This window comes from Pseudophryne corroboree (genome assembly GCF_028390025.1).
Source record: "Pseudophryne corroboree isolate aPseCor3 chromosome 3 unlocalized genomic scaffold, aPseCor3.hap2 SUPER_3_unloc_51, whole genome shotgun sequence".
In the NCBI taxonomy this organism is placed as follows: domain Eukaryota; kingdom Metazoa; phylum Chordata; class Amphibia; order Anura; family Myobatrachidae; genus Pseudophryne; species Pseudophryne corroboree.
In genome coordinates this window covers 232,100-252,975 of record NW_026967543.1, presented here as the reverse complement: position 1 = coordinate 252,975, position 20,876 = coordinate 232,100, and the positions used below count along the sequence as shown (strand labels likewise).

Sequence of the window (20,876 nt, the reverse complement as noted above, 5' to 3'; positions counted from 1 at the left end):
CGTCCCTGGTCACACCTGTCCATGGATTTTATCACCGACCTTCCTCCTTCCCAAGGATACAATACCATCTGGGTTGTAGTGGACAGATTCACCAAGATGGCTCATTTTGTTCCTCTCCAGGGTCTCCCTTCTGCCCCGAAACTTGCCCAAATCTTCCTACGGGAGATTTTCCGCTTACATGGTCTACCCTCGGAAATAATATCCGACCGGGGGGTACAGTTTGTAGCGAGGTTTTGGAGGGCCCTCTGTTCTGCCATGCAGGTCAAGCTGAAGTTTTCGTCATCGTACCATCCTCAGACGAATGGGCAGACAGAGAGGGTTAATCAAGAACTTGAGACGTTTTTAAGATTGTATGTTTCATCTTCCCAGGATGACTGGTTCGATCTGCTCCCATGGGCCGAGTTTGCCCACAACTTCCGCTATCATACTGCTACTGAAACAACACCATTCTTCGCAGTATATGGGCAACATCCCCGTGTTCCAGACTTCCAAGAACTCCCTCATATGGATGTTCCTGCTGCCACTACTGCTCTGTCTCAGTTCTCATCAATTTGGAGAAAAATTCATGTGTCTCTCAAAAAAGCCTCCAGCCGGTACAAGTACTTTGCCGACCGCAAGAGACGTGCGGTTCCTAACCTGAAACCTGGGGACAAGGTTTGGCTGTCAACCCGTAACCTCCGTCTTAGGGTTCCGTCCATGAAGTTTGCACCCCGTTTCATTGGTCCTTTCCCTGTCGAAAGAGTCATCAACCCTGTGGCCTACAAACTGAAGTTACCACCTTCTCTTCGAATACCTAACGCTTTTCATGTTTCTCTCCTCAGACCTCTAGTCCTGAACCGTTTTCAGAGTGCTCTTCCAGTTGGCCCCAAAATTCGGACTCAGCGGGGCGTGGAATTCGAGATTGGCAAAATTATGGACTCTCGTTGCCGGTATGGACGTCTCCAGTACCTGGTCGATTGGTCCGGTTATGGCCCAGAGGAGAGAAGTTGGGTAAATTCATCAGATGTTCATGCTCCCAGGTTGGTCCGTGTCTTCCACAGCACTCATCCATCCAAGCCACGTGGGTGTTCGGTGTCCACCCTTAAAGGGGGGGGTACTGTCAGGAATCGACTCACCAAGCTGACATCCGTCCGCCGCTGCGGACTCCGTCCTGGCTCCCTGCGGTCGCCTGTCGTCTGTGTCTCTGCCATGGGACGCCATCACGGGCCTGGGAACACTCCTGTGACAGCGGGCGTGTAGCGCGCCGCGTTCCCGCTAGGCCGCGGCGTGGGCGCCGCCATGACAGTCTACAAACAGCCAGCATACAGCGGCCAATCCGGTGCTTGGCCGCACCCACTTTCCCTCACTCACCCAATCCCTGTGCACCAAGGGGTACATAAGAGACTGCAGGATCAGTCTGCAGGCATCCTGGACTTTGTGTCACTCCTGCGACCCATGTGAAAGGATCTGTTCCTGTTCCTTCCGTGTTCCTGGCTCTCTGCTTAAAGACTTGTACTCCTGGTTACTCTGCACAGCTCCGTGGAACTTCAAGGCCCAGCAATACCTGCAATCTACAAACAGGCTTCACACTCTTCACCACCTTGTGTGCTTCAGCCTTGCAGTTGAGACTGACTCCAGGTGTGTTCCATTCCTCCACCTGTGATACAGCTTGCTGCTGTCAGTGCTTCACCACCTGCACTGTGGATAGTCAGACTCCTGCCCCTGCTACCAGGTTTGCCATTCAACATCTCACTGCCAAGTTTCATGTTTTAAATCTGCACTGGTTTCCAAACCAGAATCATCCTTACAAGCACCTGTTCTCCTGTTTACCATATTACCGGTTATTATTTCTTCAGTCATCTGTCATCCTGTTGCCATAGACTTTCAGCTATTACGCTGTGTGATTGACATTTCCATTTGTTATTATTATTTCTGCTGCCATTCTGTTTATATCATCTGCTAATAAATATCATTGCGCTCATGCGCAGGAACGTTATCCAGCCTCCTCGTTTTCTCCCAGCTACCTCCACTGACCCACTAGCGCCCCCTCCGGGGACACAGCCAAAACACAATCTGACACCTTCCAGTGGGATCTGCTAGACAAATGGTCCGGGTCGCATCTTCAGATGCATCAGCGGATAATCTTGTCACCAAAGACAAGGGTGTCTCTCCTGTGGTGGTTGCAGAGTGCTCATCTTCTAGAGGGCCGCAGATTCGGCATTCAGGACTGGGTCCTGGTGACCACGGATGCCAGCCTGAGAGGCTGGGGAGCAGTCACACAGGGAAGAAATTTCCAGGGCTTGTGGTCAAGCCTGGAGACATCACTTCACATAAATATCCTGGAGCTAAGGGCCATCTACAATGCTCTACGCCTAGCAAGACCTCTGCTTCAAGGTCAGCCGGTGCTGATCCAGTCAGACAACATCACGGCAGTCGCCCACGTAAACAGACAAGGCGGCACAAGAAGCAGGAGGGCAATGATAGAAGCTGCAAGGATTCTTCGCTGGGCGGAAAATCATGTGATAGCACTGTCAGCAGTGTTCATTCCGGGAGTGGACAACTGGGAAGTAGACTTCCTCAGCAGGCACGACCTCCACCCGGGAGAGTGAGGACTTCATCCAGAAGTCTTCCACATGATTGTGAACCGTTGGGAAAAACCAAAGGTGGACATGATGGCGTCCCGCCTCAACAAAAAACTAGACAGGTATTGCGCCAGGTCAAGGGACCCTCAGGTAATAGCTGTGGACGCTCTGGTAACACCGTGGGTGTACCAGTCAGTGTATGTGTTCCCTCCTCTGCTTCTCATACCCAAGGTACTGAGAATTATAAGACGGAGAGGAGTAAGAACTATACTCGTGGCTCCGGATTGGCCAAGAAGGACTTGGTACCCGGAACTTCAAGAGATGCTCACAGAGGACCCGTGGCCTCTACCTCTAAGAAGGGACCTGCTCCAGCAAGGACCCTGTCTGTTCCAAGACTTACAGCGGCTGCGTTTGACGGCATGGCGGCTGAACGCCGGATCCTGAAGGAAAAAGGCATTCCGGATGAAGTCATCCCTACCCTGATCAAAGCCCGGAAGGATGTAACCGCACAACATTATCACCGTATTTGGCGTAAATATGTTGCGTGGTGCGAGGCCAGGAAGGCCCCTACAGAGGAATTTCAACTGGGTCGTTTCCTGCATTTCCTGCAAACAGGACTGTCTATGGGCCTAAAATTAGGGTCCATTAAGATTCAAATTTCGGCCCTGTCCATTTTCTTCCAGAAAGAACTGGCTTCAGTTCCTGAAGTTCAGACGTTTGTTAAGGGGGTACTGCATATACAGCCTCCTTTTGTGCCTCCAGTGGCACCTTGGGATCTCCAATGTAGTTTTGGGGTTCCTAAAATCACATTGGTTTGAACCACTCACCACTGTGGACCTAAAATATCTCACATGGAAAGTGGTAATGCTGTTGGCCCTGGCTTCGGCCAGGCGTGTGTCAGAATTGGCGGCTTTATCCTATAAAAGCCCTTACCTAATTTTTCATACGGACAGGGCAGAATTGAGGACTCGTCCTCAATTTCTCCCTAAGGTTGTTTCAGCGTTTCACCTGAACCAGCCTATTGTGGTACCTGCGGCTACTAGGGACTTGGAGGACTCCAAGTTGCTGGATGTAGTCAGGGCCCTGAAAATATATGTTTTCAGGACGGCTGGAGTCAGAAAATCTGACTCGCTGTTTATCCTGTATGCACCCAACAAGCTGGGTGCTCCTGCTTCTAAGCAGACTATTGCTCGTTGGATTTGTAGTACAATTCAGCTTGCACATTCTGTGGCAGGCCTGCCACAGCCTAAATCTGTAAACGCCCATTCCACAATGAAGGTGGGCTCATCTTGGGCGGCTGCCCGAGGGGTCTCGGCTTTACAACTTTGCCGAGCAGCTACTTGGTCAGGGGCAAACACGTTTGCTAAATTCTACAAATTTGATACCCTGGCTGAGGAGGACCTGGAGTTCTCTCATTCGGTGCTGCAGAGTCATCCGCACTCTCCCGCCCGTTTGGGAGCTTTGGTATAATCCCCATGGTCCTTACGGAGTTCCCAGCATCCACTAGGATGTCAGAGAAAATAAGAATTTACTTACCGATAATTCTATTTCTCGTAGTCCGTAGTGGATGCTGGGCGCCCATCCCAAGTGCGGATTGTCTGCAATACTTGTACATAGTTGCTGTTACAAAAATCGGGTTATTGTTGTTGTGAGCCATCTTTTCAGAGGCTCCGCTGTTATCATGCTGTTAACTGGGTTCAGATCACAGGTTGTATGGTGTGATTGGTGTGGCTGGTATGAGTCTTACCCGGGATTCAAAATCCTTCCTTATTGTGTACGCTCGTCCGGGCACAGTATCCTAACTGAGGCTTGGAGGAGGGTCATGGGGGGAGGAGCCAGTGCACACCAGGTAGTCCTAAAGCTTTACTTTTGTGCCCAGTCTCCTGCGGAGCCGCTATTCCCCATGGTCCTTACGGAGTTCCCAGCATCCACTACGGACTACGAGAAATATAATTATCGGTAAGTAAACTCTTATTTTAAAAGAGTTCCTCCTAACACCGCTCAATGCGCAGACATTTGTGCGCAGAATTAAAATCTTGCAGTAAAACCTATGGAGAATTAGTACTAATAACTTTTTGCTGCTAATTGGTTAGGGAGTTTTTGCGATGAACTGAATCCCCCCCATAAAGTGTTTATACATGCAGTATGATGTTACATTGAGATTACCGCTGGAGGAAACTCTGCCACAATATTATTGAATGTAATTTAGCCCGTCCTCGTATGGGTGAAATATATAAATATATTCTTACTGAACAGGATTACCAGCACTGAATCAGTTATCACCCAATATAATATACATGCCGATGTTTAACAACAAATACACTTGTTTTTTTATTACATTATTCACCTTTATACATTTACCTTTGTGTTTAATATATCACTGATTTATCTTACATACTTTACTGTACTTAATAAAGGTTATATATTATTTATTAGTGCGCAAACAGGACAGCACTGTCTGTTCTTTGCTGTTTTATTATTGCAAAGCCCAAGTCACCTATAGTAATCCCACATGAGCGTCATGTCACCTCTAGTAATCCCACGTGGGCGTCCATGTCACCTCTAGTAATCCCACATGAGCGTCCATGTCACCTCTAGTAATCCCACATGAGCGTCATGTCACCTCTAGTAATCCCACATGAGCGTCCCTGTCACCTCTAGTAATCCCACATGAGCGTCCCTGTCACCTCTAGTAATCCCACATGAGCGTCCCTGTCACCTCTGGTAATCCCACATGAGCATCCATGTCACCTCTGGTAATCCCACATGAGCGTCCATGTCACCTCTAGTAATCCCACATGAGCGTCCTTGTCACTTCTAGTAATCCCACGTGAGCGTCCTTGTCACTTCTAGTAATCCCACGTGAGCGTCCGTGTTACCTCTAGTCATCCCACGAGCATCCGTTTCACTTCTAGTAATCGCACTCGAGCGACCGTGTCACCTCTAGTCATCCCACGTGAGCGTCTGTGTCACCTCTAGTCATCCCACGTGAGCGTCTGTGTCACCTCTAGTCATCCCACGTGAGCGTCCGTGTCCCATCTAGTCATCCCACGTGAGCGTCCGTGTCACGTCTAGTAATCGCACATGAGCGTCTATGTCACCTCTAGTAATCCCACATGAGTGTTCATTGTTGACGAAGTTCCAGTCTAAGCATCCTTGTTTTGTAATAAACATAAAAGCAATGATTACAGGTAAAAAATGTCAGTTATAGAATTATATATTGCATCCTGTAACACCCTGGGTCTTGTCTGCTTTTATATTTCCATAATGTATTTTATTTCCAGCAGATGGACACACAAGCAGGAATATCTCAGAAGGACATCTAATGTTATCCCCGCATTGTGACATAAAAGATAATGGCAGTATACAGGATTCTCCAGGAGATAACCCCATTACCCGAATTATACATCCAGCTCTATCAGCTTATCCCCCTGATCCTGGGAAATGTTCTCCTGATCACTCTAAAATTGGTGCATCTGTTACAGCTCTGACAGTAGATATAGAGTTTCCCTGTTCTATAGATGCAAAATGTATTACACAGAACACAAAGCCTATTACCCATCAGCCAGCTGAGAGGCCATTTCCATGTTCTGAGTGTGGGAACTGTTTTGCATACAAATCAGCTCTTGTTATACATCAGAGAAGTCACACAGGTGAGAGGCCATATTCCTGTTCTGAGTGTGGGAAATGTTTCGCACACACATCAGCTCTTGTTACACATCAGAGAAGTCACACAGGTGAGAAGCCATATTCCTGTTCTGAGTGTGGGAAATGTTTCTCACAGACATCACATCTTGTTAAACATCAGAGAAGTCACACAGGTGAGAAGCCATATTCCTGTTCTGAGTGTGGGAAATGTTTTGCACAGACATCAGCTCTTGTTACACATCAGAGAAGTCACACAGGTGAGAAGCCGTACTCCTGTTCTGAGTGTGGGAAATGTTTTGCATACAAATCATATCTTGTTCCACATCAGAGAAGTCACACAGGTGAAAAGCCGTATTCCTGTTCTGAGTGTGGTCAATGTTTTGCACAGAAATCACATCTTGTTAAACATGAGAGAAGACACACAGGTGAGAAGTCATTTTCCTGTTCCGAGTGTGGGAAATGTTTTGCACAGAAATCAGATCTTGTTCCACATCAGAGAAGTCACACAGGTGAGAAGCCGTATTCCTGTTCTGAGTGTGGAAAATGTTTTGTACGGAAATCAGTTCTTGTTAGACATGAGAGAAGTCACACAGGTGAGAAGTAATTTTCCTGTTCCGAGTGTGGGAAATGTTTTGCACAGAAATCAGTTCTTGTTACACATCAGAGAAGTCACACAGGTGAGAAGCCGTATTCCTGTTCCGAGTGTGGAAAATGTTTTGTACGGAAATCAGTTCTTGTTAAACATCAGCGATTTCACAGGTGAGAAGCCATTTTCATGCTGAGAGAGAAATAAATCCGCTCTTGTTGAACATATTAGACATTACCCAAATACGGAACCATTTAAATCTTCTGGAGTATAATTATCACTGTCATGCAATGTTCCTCAAGGGTCAATCCTATCTCCTAAGCTTTATAAAATATACATGCTACCACTGGGTTATATAATCAGACATCATGGCCTGGTCTACCACTGCTATGCAGATGACCTGCTTTTTGCTCCATGTACTGAGAACCGAATACCAATCCTAAATGGTTGTCTAGCTGAGCGCCAGGGGTGGATGATGCCAGTTGGCTGTGATTCAGTCTTTGTGAAACATAATAGAAGCTCACCAGCAAAGGACAAGACTACAGCTTTACCAACCATCTGGATTTATGCTTTGGTGTTCAGAATTGCAAAATACTGAACATGTGCTGAATCTTTGTGATGTCCTGGTTTGTGGCTGACACTGACATTGGGTATCTGCCACATACAAATCCTCATTCTTCCATCTGTGGACCATAGCCAGAATCAAGCACTTGATTCCCTCAGAAGTTCATAGACTACTGCAATGCCATCTACCTGGGTCACCCAGCAAAAGAAAAACAGAGCTTGCAGCTAGTACAGAATGCAGCAGCCAAGCTGTTACCTAACCAGCCCGTTCCTGCCTCATAACACCCATTCTCTGCTCCCTTCACTGGCTGCCTGTAAGATGACAAATCTATTTCATAATTGGCTAACTGACCTTCCCAGCCTAACATTACATGGTCCACGGTACTAGAAGCAGCTTCTGCCTCCTTACTGCCCTGCTTGCTGGCTTCTACAGATGAAGGACTGTTACCAGCAGTACCAAGAATCTCCTGTAATTCATTTATGGGTTGAACGTTTAGCTTTGACCATGGAACTCACTGCCTTGCACATTCCAAGAGGCCTCCACTCTAGAGACCTTCACAAGCAGACTGATGACTGTTACTCATGCTTTTCATTAATGTACCTCTATTTACTTCCTAAATAATACATCCCAAATGCTTAGGTCTTTTTTCTGCTGTTTATTTAGTATCTTGTGCTTTGTGTAAATGTGAATGTCTAATACCAGTTTGCACAATCTGTATTGCTGCATGACAGTATGGCGGCCATTGGAACGTGTTTTCACTTCTTCTAGTTTGCCTAACTTGTTGCAGACACTCATCTTGATAAGGAGTGCCGAGTGTTTTCTGATACAAGATCCTATCCATATATACCCTGTACATTACCATGTGCATTAGAGTCACCCGGGTTCCATCTGCGGTGGTTTGTTGTATGTTACATCTATATGGTGCGGATACTCCCCTGTATGATTTCATAATAAAAGCTTTTGATTGCATCTAATTATTGCATTATAGCTTTTATTTTTTTATTCTGTTTTATATTCCCGTCTGAGTAATTACGCCATAATGTCTAATCTCGGAGTGGACCCCAGAAGATGTAAAGAAACCGTGTAAGTGTTCCATCATTCTGTTACGTGTAAGCATACAGGTAAGTGATGGCACGGTGGTCACTGACCGTCACATTCCGGTGGTATAATGGAAGTGGGACTGTCTGGGCTTATTCTAGTCTACTGCAGAAATAAAAAAAAATCAGCCTTTATCCTGCTTAAAAAAATGACAAAGCCCATAAATCAAGCTTGCCCGGACAAGAAAGAAGCCACATTAATGGTGGCACATCATATAGGCTGAGGACCCATGCTTATGGTATATATGGCATAACTCACTCTTCACCCACAAAAACCTTCCCTTCACCATTCACAATGTCCACCATTGCCCCTTCAGAAGGGACACAACTTTCCTTTGCTTTTTCCACCTCCTCCTTCACAGAGCCCAGGACCACCTCCATGACCATTTCATGTTTATCTGGAGGCCAGGCATCTGGGAGGTTTGTGGCCTGAGATAGCCACAGAACCACCAGGTAGTGGGCAAAAAGAATCCACAGCCTCCTGAGGAACTGGAGAGTCCAAGGATCCACCCCGCATGAGGCAGAGAAGGGTCAACCACAAGGACTCGCTCACCAATTTCCTTCCTAAAAGCTGCTCTTTACCCCGTTTGGAACCTGTGGGATCCCACTCCAATTTCCCTTGAGAGTCCTTACCCTCACTAATCCCTTCTAAACCTACTAGTTCCTTCCCCGTCCACCCACTCCTCCTTTTTAAGCTTTTCACCACCTGCTGTGTGAGTCCCATCCAACTACTCCATTCCTTGACTCATTGGTGTAGCAACCCCCTTCTCCCCACCCCCACCACACTGCTTCACTGCAGTTAAGCTGTGAGACTTGCTGCTAGCAGTACTCACTACTCTGCACACACACTCACATCATGATTACACAGCTGTGCCAGAGACACTGTCTCACTGACAACCAGGACGAGACACTCCCAGAAAGGCATGTATGTATGAGTACGGAGAGAGTGGGCGCAGTGGGGCTGCATCACTGACAGCCAGGACGAGACACTCCCAGAAAGGCATGTATGTATGAGTACGGAGAGAGTGGGTGCAGTGGGGCTGCATCACTGACCAGGACGAGACACTCCCAGAAAGGCATGTATGTATGAGTACGGAGAGAGTGGGCGCAGTGGGGCTGCATCACTGACAGCTGAGCCTGTCACGTCAGTGAGATGTCAAAATGCAAGATATAATTACCTAGCTAAATCAGGCGCTAATGCAATGTTACATGTATTAAATGAGCACCAAATATATTGATTATTAGATAGCAGCTCCTATGCGGCAACTGGATGCCTTAGACGATATAGATTGTTTACGTTTCAATAGAGACATAAAAGATGGTATATAAATAAAATATTTCTAATATTTATTAGAGTTCAACACAATAAAAACAGTTATGCCAATAATAACCAGATAAAATGTAGCCACAATATTTCTGATTGTATATAAACTGTATACATATTCAGCTGTAATCACTCACATTAGATCGATTGTACTTAAATGCAGCTGAATCAGCTGATATGTGCAGTACTGCGGTCCATTAATTAACATAATAGAGTGAAGGAGTCCTCCAATTTATGTATATACCAGAGGGATCCCACGGTATTAAAGTGGATAATTTGAGTAGTTCAGTATCCTCTCTTATAGGTCAGTGTTCTCATCCAATGTTGGTAATCTCCGCTGGTTCCCATCAATAGCAAAGTGCAGTGTGAGCTACAAGCGGCTGCAGGTATCCCTAACAGATGGACCAGAGGGAGATGCCGCGAGCTCCGATGATCAGTCTGCAGACGGTGTCTCACCACAGGGGCGGGCGGTAGCATTCCGTCCCGTGTGACAGCGGTGAGGATCAATGAAATTGTTTATAGCAGGGTTAAACTAAGTGGATGAATCTCCTTCAATGGACCGACAGTAGCTACAACCCTCAACGCGTTTCTCCACCACAGGCAAACAGCGGTTTTCTCAGGAGATATGAATGCCCAATGAAGAAGTAAATGGGTATTTAAACCGTTTGTATCCAATTGGCTTTTGAGTGGTGATATGCACACCTGAGTGAATGCTCGGTGTTGCTTAATTTGTATAGAGTTGATCCACATGATGTAATTAATACAGGTGCTCTTTTGTTAAAAAGAAAAAAGAACTATACAGATAATATCAAGCTTAAACAATAAAATTAGTACTTATAGTAGATAGTGGTGGGAAAACAAAGAACACACTAATCCCCATATATATGTATATACAGATAGAATTTCTAATGGACATACAGATACCTAATATGTCACTTTATTAGTTTGACATTAAATATGTCTTGCTTTCTAGAGATTATTTTTTATATATAGTTTGAATATTTATTCTCTCTATTCCTTTGAAGGGGTTTCGTGTTTCAAGTTATTCCCACCACTTTCTAAAAACATATATTCAATATAAAAAGGAATCTCTAAGGAATATAACCATTAATTTAATTAGAAAGCTCCAAGAAACAAGTAAAAACCCACCCAAAGCATATTGGACCAAACCACTGTATTCAAAAGAGTAGGAGAGAAAATATTCAAATAGATGTTCCTAAGATTTACAGATAATAATAATTAAATAGAAAAATCTTTTCTGAATCATCCGTCGTTGTGACAGAGACCATCTGAGTTAGCCATGTGCATCGTCATATTCAGTGTAAATGTTTTCGTTGAGACCTAGAGGGAACAAAGTATCTATCATACAAATCCAGTATGCTTCCCTCTTACAGAGGAGGTTATATCTATCCCCACCTCGGAATGTCTGTTTTATATGTTCAACTCCCTGTATGGACAGAACCCCACAATCACCTCCATGGAGTGAGCAAACATGTCTAGGTACACGGTGTTTAGTTGACTTTTTAAGAATTAATCTTCTATGTTCTAAAAACCTAGAGAGCGTATTGTTCTACTGACATATTGGCAACCGCAAATGCAGGAGATTACATAAACCACAAATGTTGTCTGGCAGTTTATATTGCCCACTATATCGAAGTATTCTTTAGTTCTATATGATAAGAATTATGATCGTCAGTGAGGTGGATGGGGCATCCCATTCCCAGCCGGAACAGCACACTATATGTAAGAGCCGGAGCGGTGCAGGGCTACTGGCTGACAGCCTATCATCTCGGTGCAGCGCAGAAGTCTGTAACTGATGGGAAATAACATCTGGCCCATGGCTACTGTGAGGAAATTAGAGGTCTGTGACAATATAGCTATGCCTCATTTCTTATGTCAGATATGTACTTTTTATCCCCATATCCCTATACATTAAATTCATCTGTTTCCTCATTCTCCATAACATGTCCATTACTGCTCACCCAATATTGTGTTTAAATCAACCTTAATATTGTTAATATATGCAATTGTGTTATGTAATCTGTTACCCTTTGGATAATGTATTCATGTTAGACCTAGTTTTCTATTGTTTACTACCACCACAGTGGACACTCAAAGGGTGAGTTATATAAGGTACCATTGTCCCTTTTTGTTTACTCCCTATTGTCCAACAGTGAGCTGACCAGACATGGTTGCTCTCTGGCTGATGTAATCACCTTGATTAGAATATGTATTGTATTCCAATGCTGTAAGATCCTTAGACAAAGAAGTCACACACACTCCATGTAATATGAAGCTTCTGGGGGTATAAGTAGAGCAACCAGAGAGCTGAGAGATTCTATGCTCCTTGACTAAGAAGTGATGCTCTGTCAGGAGTTTATGGTGGGAATTGTCATGTGGAATTGGATTACAGAGGTGTGTTGAGCTGTTTATAGCCCATTCTGTTCAATAAACCACTGTTGGTTTTTCATCTACCACTGTGCCTGAGTGATTTGGAACCCAGTATCTTCACAGCTACTATCGATGGCGGGTAACTACCTGGCTCTCTGCCTTTGATGGTAAAACTAGTTATCATCAGGTATAGACCATCAATGATTCCTGATCATTAATGGTTGATGGCCAATTCTAGACCAGACCCTGAGAGACCACAGCCACCACCAGATCCACAATGTGTACCTGGAAGCTGCCACATCTGGCACTTTGTCACCCGCCATCAGATCTACCTTCTCCTACAGAGCCACCTCTCCACAGCTTTCCACATCTAAGCTGGAACTCTGCAGGTTTTCTTCACCACCAGCTTGGATCTCCTTTGCATCAGCATCCTGGATAGCCTTACACAGGTCCATGGAATCAGCATTATGATAAGTTTTTACTTTCTCTTTCATCCTCTAGGGGACACTGGAGTTCCATTTAGACATTAGGGGTGTGAAGTCTGCGATCCGGAGGTGTGTCACAATCTTAAAAATTTGCATTGTCTGCACAGCCGGCTCCTCCCCCTTCAAGCCCCTCATGCCTCAGTTTTGAAAATTGTGCTAGAGGTGAAGCACATAGGAGCAGATAGCTCCTGACTAGATTACATCTTCACAACAGGCTGCGTCAACCTAAGAAAAGGGGGACAAATCTTATGTTGATCTGAGAGACAAAGATCCCTACTGAAGGGATCCGCATCTCTCATCAGGAGATCCTCTGTTCTTCAAACGTGAGTACTGATTATAAATGGGCCAGTAATATATCTTAAGTCCCTGCATATTGGTTACATAAATGTATTTTTAACAGAAAGCGCCACTTATAATGCGGCTTAAATAGCGCCGCTAACAGAAGTGACAGTGGGGATAGCGGGTCGCGCTGCTAACAGATACGGGTACAGCGCGCCCGAGTCCCGCGTGTGCTACAGCAGAGACAGCGCCGCTGACAGACCCTTTCATAAGTGCCCGCGCGGAAGGGAGACTCGGATCGCATGGCTGGGGCAGATTGCTTGTGCAGCGCGCCCGGGTCCCGAGTGCGCTACGAACGGGGCGCGACGGCACATCGCGGGGGTGAACTGGCGGCTCGGTTACAGGGAGCCGGAGAAAGAAGCGGGTCACAGCGTGTGAGGGGGACACAGATGGTACGGCTCTCTTGTGGGAGAGTGCAGAGGCAGCGCAGGCATTTAGATGATAGACACTAAATTATTAGACGGCGGCCATTTTAAAATACAGTACAGGCGCCAAAACTGAGGGGCAGGGAGCAGCCCTCCCCCTCTTATGCTTTATCAAATGAGGAATATTTTCAAGGGACTTCTGAAGTTCAGTTAGGCTCCCCCTGCTGGTGGAAAGATTATATAGCATGAATACTGAGGATCTCCTGAAAAAAAAACAATAACTCATTATTACTTATATTTTCAAGGGACTTCTGATCAAAAATCCTGAGGAAAATTCTGGGAGTACGTGGACAACCCTTTCATCATAGCTGATTGACAGCTGGGCTTGTGAGGGCTGCTAACCGACTGGTGTTTTAAATTTTGATTATTAATTATTTTTATTGTTTTATTTTATTTTTATTTGTAAGATAAGTTTTTTTATTTGCATATCTTAAACAAAAAAAAGACAAATTATTACAGCCGGTTCCAAACACTTCACTCCCGTCATATATTACAAGCTTTCTTTTCCTGAATACAGGGTGAAAGCTTTGTTTAATTGTCAACTAAAGGGTTAATCATGTCTAAGGCAGCAACCAAGACATCAAGGACCTATTACGTGTGTACGAAATGTTATAAGAAGGATATTCTTACGGAAAGAATATCCAAGGAAATGGCGGAATCACGCAAACAACAATCAGAGTGGGCTGCGGGATTCTCAAAAACGATGGAAGAGTTCCTCATTAAATTAATGCCACCCGCACAAGCAGACACAAATGTGCGCAGGGCAGTTAAAAGACCCCTTCCTGTGGTTCAGGTAACAGAGGAAGAGGATGGTATTATTATAGATACGGAGGAAGGTGAATGAATTCAATCTAACCTGGACACCGACTCTACGGAAGAGGATTCGGCAATCTCAGGTATTGACTCCTTAATTGATGCAGTTAAAGACGTCCTGGACTTTAAGGGAGAAGAGATTAAGGAACCTGAGGAATTCGATTTATTCGAATCCCAGAAACCACGTTCAGCAGTGTTTCCCATTCCTAAATCTCTCCAAACTCAAATGGAGGAGGCATGGAAACAACCTGATAAACGTTTTCAATTCCCGAAAACGATTTCAGGTAACGTACCCTAGGAAGATTATCAAAAAAGACAATTTTGCCAATACCTAATGTAATGACTTTAAAGGATATTTCAGATCGTAATGTTGACACAGCTTTAAAGTCGATTTTTGTAGCAGCAGGTGCAGCACAGAGGCCTACCCTCATCTGTGCTTGGGTTAACAAGGCCATGGGAGCATGGGCCAGTCGTATTATACAAGCTATTGAGGAGGAAAATAGCTTGGAAGAGATTACGCATCTGGCAGAACACATTCGAGAATCGGCTTCATATTTATGTCAGGCATCTAAGGATGCTAGTAGAATTGCCACTGCACATCTCTGCATCGGCCATATCGCCAAGGAGAATTTTATGGCTTAGGGAATGGCAGGGAGATTCTGACACTAAAAATGCAGTGCAAGCTATTCCCTTTGCGGGGTGATACGCTTTTCGGTCCAGAATTGGACAAGTGGATTTCCCAAGCTACAGCTGGGAAGTCCACATTCCTGCCTACTCCTTATACAAGAACCACTCCACAGGTTAAAAGGGGTTATTCGGGACCAACGTTTAATTCCTTCAGATCTCAGTTCTTTCGAGGCCGAGGAAGTGGTTTTGGTGGACCAGCACATGGGGGCAGAGGTAGAGGCCGCTCACAGGCAATGACCAGAAAGCAGAATAAACCTGCTTAAAAAAATGTGGCATGACGGTCTCCCATCTCACCTGGGGTCTCCCCTGGTGGGCGCAGGACTGGAGGGGTTTCAGGACACATGGACCAACACCTCTCCAGAGAGCTGGATAAACAACATAATCTCTCAGGGGTACAAGTTGGATTATCAAGAGAGACATCACAGTCAATTTTTTACAACAGGTTTCCTCGGTGCCCTCAGAAGGCAAAGGCGTTACTTACAGCAATTCAAAAATTGCTACAGTCAGAGGTAATTGTTTCAGTTCCTACCCCTCAGAGAGGAATGGGATTTTATTCCAGTCTTTTTGTCGTGCCAAAGCCAGACGGAACAGTAAAACCAATTCTAAATGTAAAAGTTTTTAAACCAATTTCTAAGAATTTACAAGAATTTACAAATTCAAGATGGAATCAATACAGTCTGTCATTGCAGGTCTAGAACACAAGGAGTTCATGATATCCAAAGACATAAAGGATGTGTACCTGCATATCCCAATTTGGTCTCCCCACCAAGCTTACCTATGGTTTGCATTGGTGAAGGATCATTATCAATTCAGAGCTCTACCGTTCGTTCTATCTTCAGCCCCTCTTCACGAAGAGCATGGCGGTTATGGTGGCAGAATTGAGAGTAAGGGGAGTCACTATAATACCTTATCTAGACGATCTCCTAATCAAAGCCTCTTCTCAGGAGAAGCTGGTAAAGGATGCTCACACATCTCACCAATTTCTGATTCAACACGGATGGATAGTGAACTTCAAGAAATCCAGCCTCATTCCAACACAACGGATTCAGTTACTAGGTCTTATGTTGGACACGGTGAAATTGAGAATTTTTCTGCCAGAATCCAAGATTTAGGACATTGGATTTAGGAAGTTGGTGACTCAAGTACTAGGGGCACCGACTGTGTCTCTACATCTCTGTGTACAACTTCTAGGAAAGATGGTAGCGTCATTCAAAGCTATCCAGTATGGAAGACTTCATTCCCGATCCTTTCAGATGAATCTCATTGCTCAGGGAGCAGGTTCGCAATTGGCTACTTCATCGGAAAATCAGACTTCAACCACAAGTACGTGTCTCCCTGACATGGTGGTTGATGCACAAGAATCTCGCAGCAGGAAAGAGATTCGGCATTTGGGACTGGAGGATTCTGACAATGGACACCAGTCTCAAAGGTTGGGGTGCCGTCCTGGAAGACCATCAATTTCAGGGAAGGTGGACGCCTCAAGAGAGCAGATTACCCATAAACATTATTGAACTAAGAGCTGTTTACAACGCACTTCTACACGGATACAGTCGGACAATGTCACGACAACGGCTTACATAAACCATCAAGGGGGAACGAAGAGCAAGATGGCGTTGAGGTTATCAACAAAGATCCTGTTGTGGGCGGAAAGGCGAAATATCATCCTCTCTGCAATATTAATTCCAGGAGTAGAAAACTGGGAAGCAGATTATCTCAGTCGACAAGACATGCATCCGGGAGAGTGGTGTCTTCATCCGCGGATTTTCAAGATGTTAGGGAGGAGATGGGGTCTTCCGCAGATCGACCTCATGGCATCGAGGCAGAACCACCAGCTGCCCAGATATGTATCCAGGACAAGGGATACTGCAGCAGAAGGAGTAGATGCGTTGACGCTTCCTTGGGATTACGAAAGGATGTACATCTTTCCACCCTTCCCTCTCATACCAAAGATACTGAAACGGTTGAAACGAGAACGAGTGTGGGCGATTCTTATCGCACCAGATTGGCCACGCAGGAGTTGGTACTCGGACCTGCAGGGATTACTGTCAGAAAGCCTGTGGAGGTTACCTCAAAGAGAGGACTTACTATCTCAAGGACCGTTTCTTCACCCAGACCTGAAGAGACTGCGTTTGACGGCGTGACTGTTGAAACCCGGATCTTAAGAAACAGAGGAATACCAAGATTGGCTATTCCTACGATGATTGCGGCTAGAAAGCCGGTTATAGCGGAGCATTACTACAGTATTTGGAAGAAATATATAGACTGGTGTCAGGAACGTGGATGGGATTCGAAAACCTTCCACTTATCCAGACTTTTACTGTTCCTTCAAGCAGGCCTGACATTAGGCCTGCGATTGGGATCTCTGAAGGTTCAGGTGTCGGCTCTTTCCATTCTTTTTCAACAACGGTTGGCATCCGTTGCCAGAGGTTCAAACTTTTTTGCAAGGGGTGCTACGGATACAGCCCCCTTTTCGTACCCCCACGGCAACGTGGGACCTGAATTTGGTATTAGATTTTTTTAAATCTCCTTTGTTTGAACCGTTAATACGGACAGACCTGAAATATCTTTCTTGGAAGGTAACATTGTTGCTAGCCTTAGCTTCGGCTAGACGGGTCTCTGAGTTGGGAGCCTTGTCGTGTAAAAGTCCCTTTTTGATTTTTCACGAGGATCGGGCGGAACTCCGTACAAGAGCTGATCTCCTTCCTAAGGTTGTTTCGGGTTTTCATGTAAACCAACCAATTGTGGTCCCATCTTTCCAGAGTCCAGCAGATGGGGATGTGTCATTGGATGTGGTACGAGCTTTAAGGGTGTACGTACAAGTTACATCATCCTTTAGGAAGTCAGATCATTTGTTCGTACTTTATGATGGGCCAAAGAAAGTTGGCCAGCTTCTAAGCAGTCCCTGTCTCGTTGTATTAGACTTGCTATTAGACAAGCGTATATTTCCAGTGGTAAACAGGTTCCATTGCGGACAAGTGCGCATACCACTAGATCAGTGGGTGCCTCCTAGGTGGCTGCCAGAGGGGTCTCCACTACCCAACTGTGCAGAGCGGCGACGTGGTCCTCAGCCCACACGTTCGCAAAATTTCTATACCTTTGCGTCCGAAGATTCTAACTTCGGACGTTTGGTTTTGCAGGTAACAGACAGCACTCCCTCCCTGGGAGATAACTTTGGGACGTCCCCTAATGTCTAAATGGAACTCCAGTGTCCCCTAGTGGATGGAAGAGAAAAGAGGATTTTGGTACTTACCGATAAATCCGTTTCTCTGAATCCTCTAGGGGACACTGGACGCCCACCTCTGTGCTGTCAATCCTGCTGTGTTCATAGTTCTTGTTCATACAGTTCGTACAAACAGCGTTGGTTTTCGTTTAAAGATGTTCTGGGATGCTGTTTCGCATGTTGCACGGTTCGGTTCCTCGCCATAGGCTCTCATACGTGTCCTCATCTCTCGGTCCAATTTTCAAAACTGAGGCATGAGGGGCGTGAAGGGGGAGGAGCCGGCTGTGCAGACAATGCAAATTTTTAAGATTGTGCCACACCTCCGGTTCGCAGACTTCACACCCCTAATGTCTAAATGGAACTCCAGTGTCCCCTAGAAGATTCAGAGAAATTGATTTATCGGTAAGTACCAAAATCCTCTTATTTGCTGCAGCTGCTGTATAGTTCCTGTGATTTCCTCCAGCTCATTAATCAGCTGCACCAGCTCCTCATTTCATGTAACTCTCTCTCTCCCAGCTGCTGCAACAGTTTTTTCTCCTGCAGGGTCCACAGGTTATCCACAGGATAACATTGGGATATGATGATGCGACAGATTTGCACCAAACGGTCAAAGCTTTCGGCCTCCCAGCATGCAGTGGGCCCATCCATGTATCTCCACCTCCTGGTTCAGGCAAATCAGTTTTTTGTTTGGTGTGACAGGAGCCAGTCCATGGTCAAGAGGGCTGCTGGTTTTAGCAGCCATAAGCATTCTTATTTTATTTTTATAGTCTTTTTCTTGAGTGATCTTTCTAAAAAGCGTCTTATACATACCTTAGAAAGAGTCGCTCCAACAATTCCCCGCCGAGTCGTGACAATGCTTACCCACGTGTACAGTGCCTTTTTGGCGGGCGTCTGTGTCGGATATACTAGCAAGTCCAGCAGAAGTTACCCGGCTGTGGCCGGAGCATGGGGAGAAGGTTAGGCATCGGTTCTGCTTAGAGGGGGAACACGGACACAGCCGCACTGTTTTGGAGGAGACTACCAAACAGTCACTGACGTGGCTGCCACCTAAGGTGCATCAGTGCTAGGCCTTCGGGATCATAGGCTCCAGAGGTAGTATGAGGCCACGATCCCTGGGATTGATGTCAGCAGTGGAGAGTCAGACTCTCCCCTGGTCGCCCCTCCCCCCAGTTCATGACCAGTTTCCTCAGAGTCTCCCGCCATGAACGGTTTTCCGTCTTCCGTCTGAGACACTGTGTATCTAAAAAGAGCCAGTCGCAGCATAGGCGGCTGTGTGACTGGTGCGTCAGTGTTCTCTTGGGCGTCTGTGTTCACTGTAGATTGACAGGGCGAGTGTGTACACTATTAGCGTCTGGATCCACTCAGCGTTCGCTAATGTATTGATCGGTCCTGGAAGCGGGGTGAGTCTCCCTGTATCCCACTCTATTGAGCCGGGTAACACAGTACTAAGTCTCTATCTACCTTTTGAGTATGAATAGTTGGATAAGTGCCGGATGCATATGAGTCTAATAATTATTACTGTTGTTTCTTTTGCTATGCGTCTGAATACGGTTAAACTCCTATATAAGGTAATAGTTACATAGTTACATAATTAGTGAGGTTGAAAAGAGGCAAAATGCCCATCGGGTTCAACCTGTATTCTGTGATCAGCTGATCATATTATAATGTACCTGCTGATGTAGTGGCTTAGTACCAATTGACAACAATGATTATTACCACTCTCAGTTTAATGTCACTGTGTTAAATGCTATAACCCTGGATACCCTTTCCAGTTAGAAATTTGTCTAATCGGTTTTTAAATGCATTTACAAAATTGAACACAATATTGTGTTTTTTGTCCCAAAATGCATAATTTTGCATTTTTCTATATTGAACCTCATTCCCCATTTAGACGCCCAGGCTTCAAGTTTAAATAAGTCATTTTGTAGAGACTCCACATCGCTATCTGAATTACCTTACACAGCTTAGAATCATCCACAAAGATTGACACTGTGCTTTCCAGGACTATTCCTAGATTGTTGATACATTTATTGATCAGTAGCGGGCCAAGTATGGACCCTTGTGGTATTCCGCTAACTACTGGTGCTCAGCTGGAGAACATCCCGTTGACCACTACTCATTGTGCTATGTTATCCAACCAATTAACTATCCATGTACAAATAGTATATCCTAGTCCAAGTTCCCTTAATTTGATGATCAGTCTCCTGTGAGGCACTGTTTCGAAGGCTTTTGCAAAATCTAAATACACCACATCCACGGCTTTTTGCTGATCAAGATTCTCGCTCACTTCCTTGCAGAAGCTAATTAAGTTAGTTTGACATGATCTGTCCCTTACAATCCCATGCTGACTTTTGCTAATAATCTTATTAACCTGCAGATAATCCTCTATGCTATTCCTCAAGATACCTTCCAATAATTTGCCCACTATAGAGGATAAGCTAACTGGTCTATAATTACCAGAATTATTTTTAGTTCCCTTTTTAAATAAAGGCACTACCTCCGCTATGCGCCAATCCTTAGGTACCTTGCCTGATCTGATTGAACCGTGGAAAATCAAGTATAGTGGTTTTGCTAGCTATGACCTAAACTCTGTAAGAACCCTCAGATGAAAACCATCTGGGCCTGGTGATTTATTAATCTTTATTTTGCTTAGTCTGTCAAGGACAACAAGTATCCATCCAAGAGTCATTACCTTCACTATCTTTAGACACTACTTTCTCCGACTGATCCTCCCT

The 20,876-nt window shown here is 45.2% G+C and overlaps 1 pseudogene; it reads left to right on the top strand.

Annotated features, from left to right (window-relative positions):
- LOC134984412 (zinc finger protein 260-like) overlaps nt 1–8,334 on the top strand; it is a 148,302-nt pseudogene extending 139,968 nt beyond the window's left edge.
- Nucleotides 8,335–20,876: the final 12,542 nt, after the last annotated feature.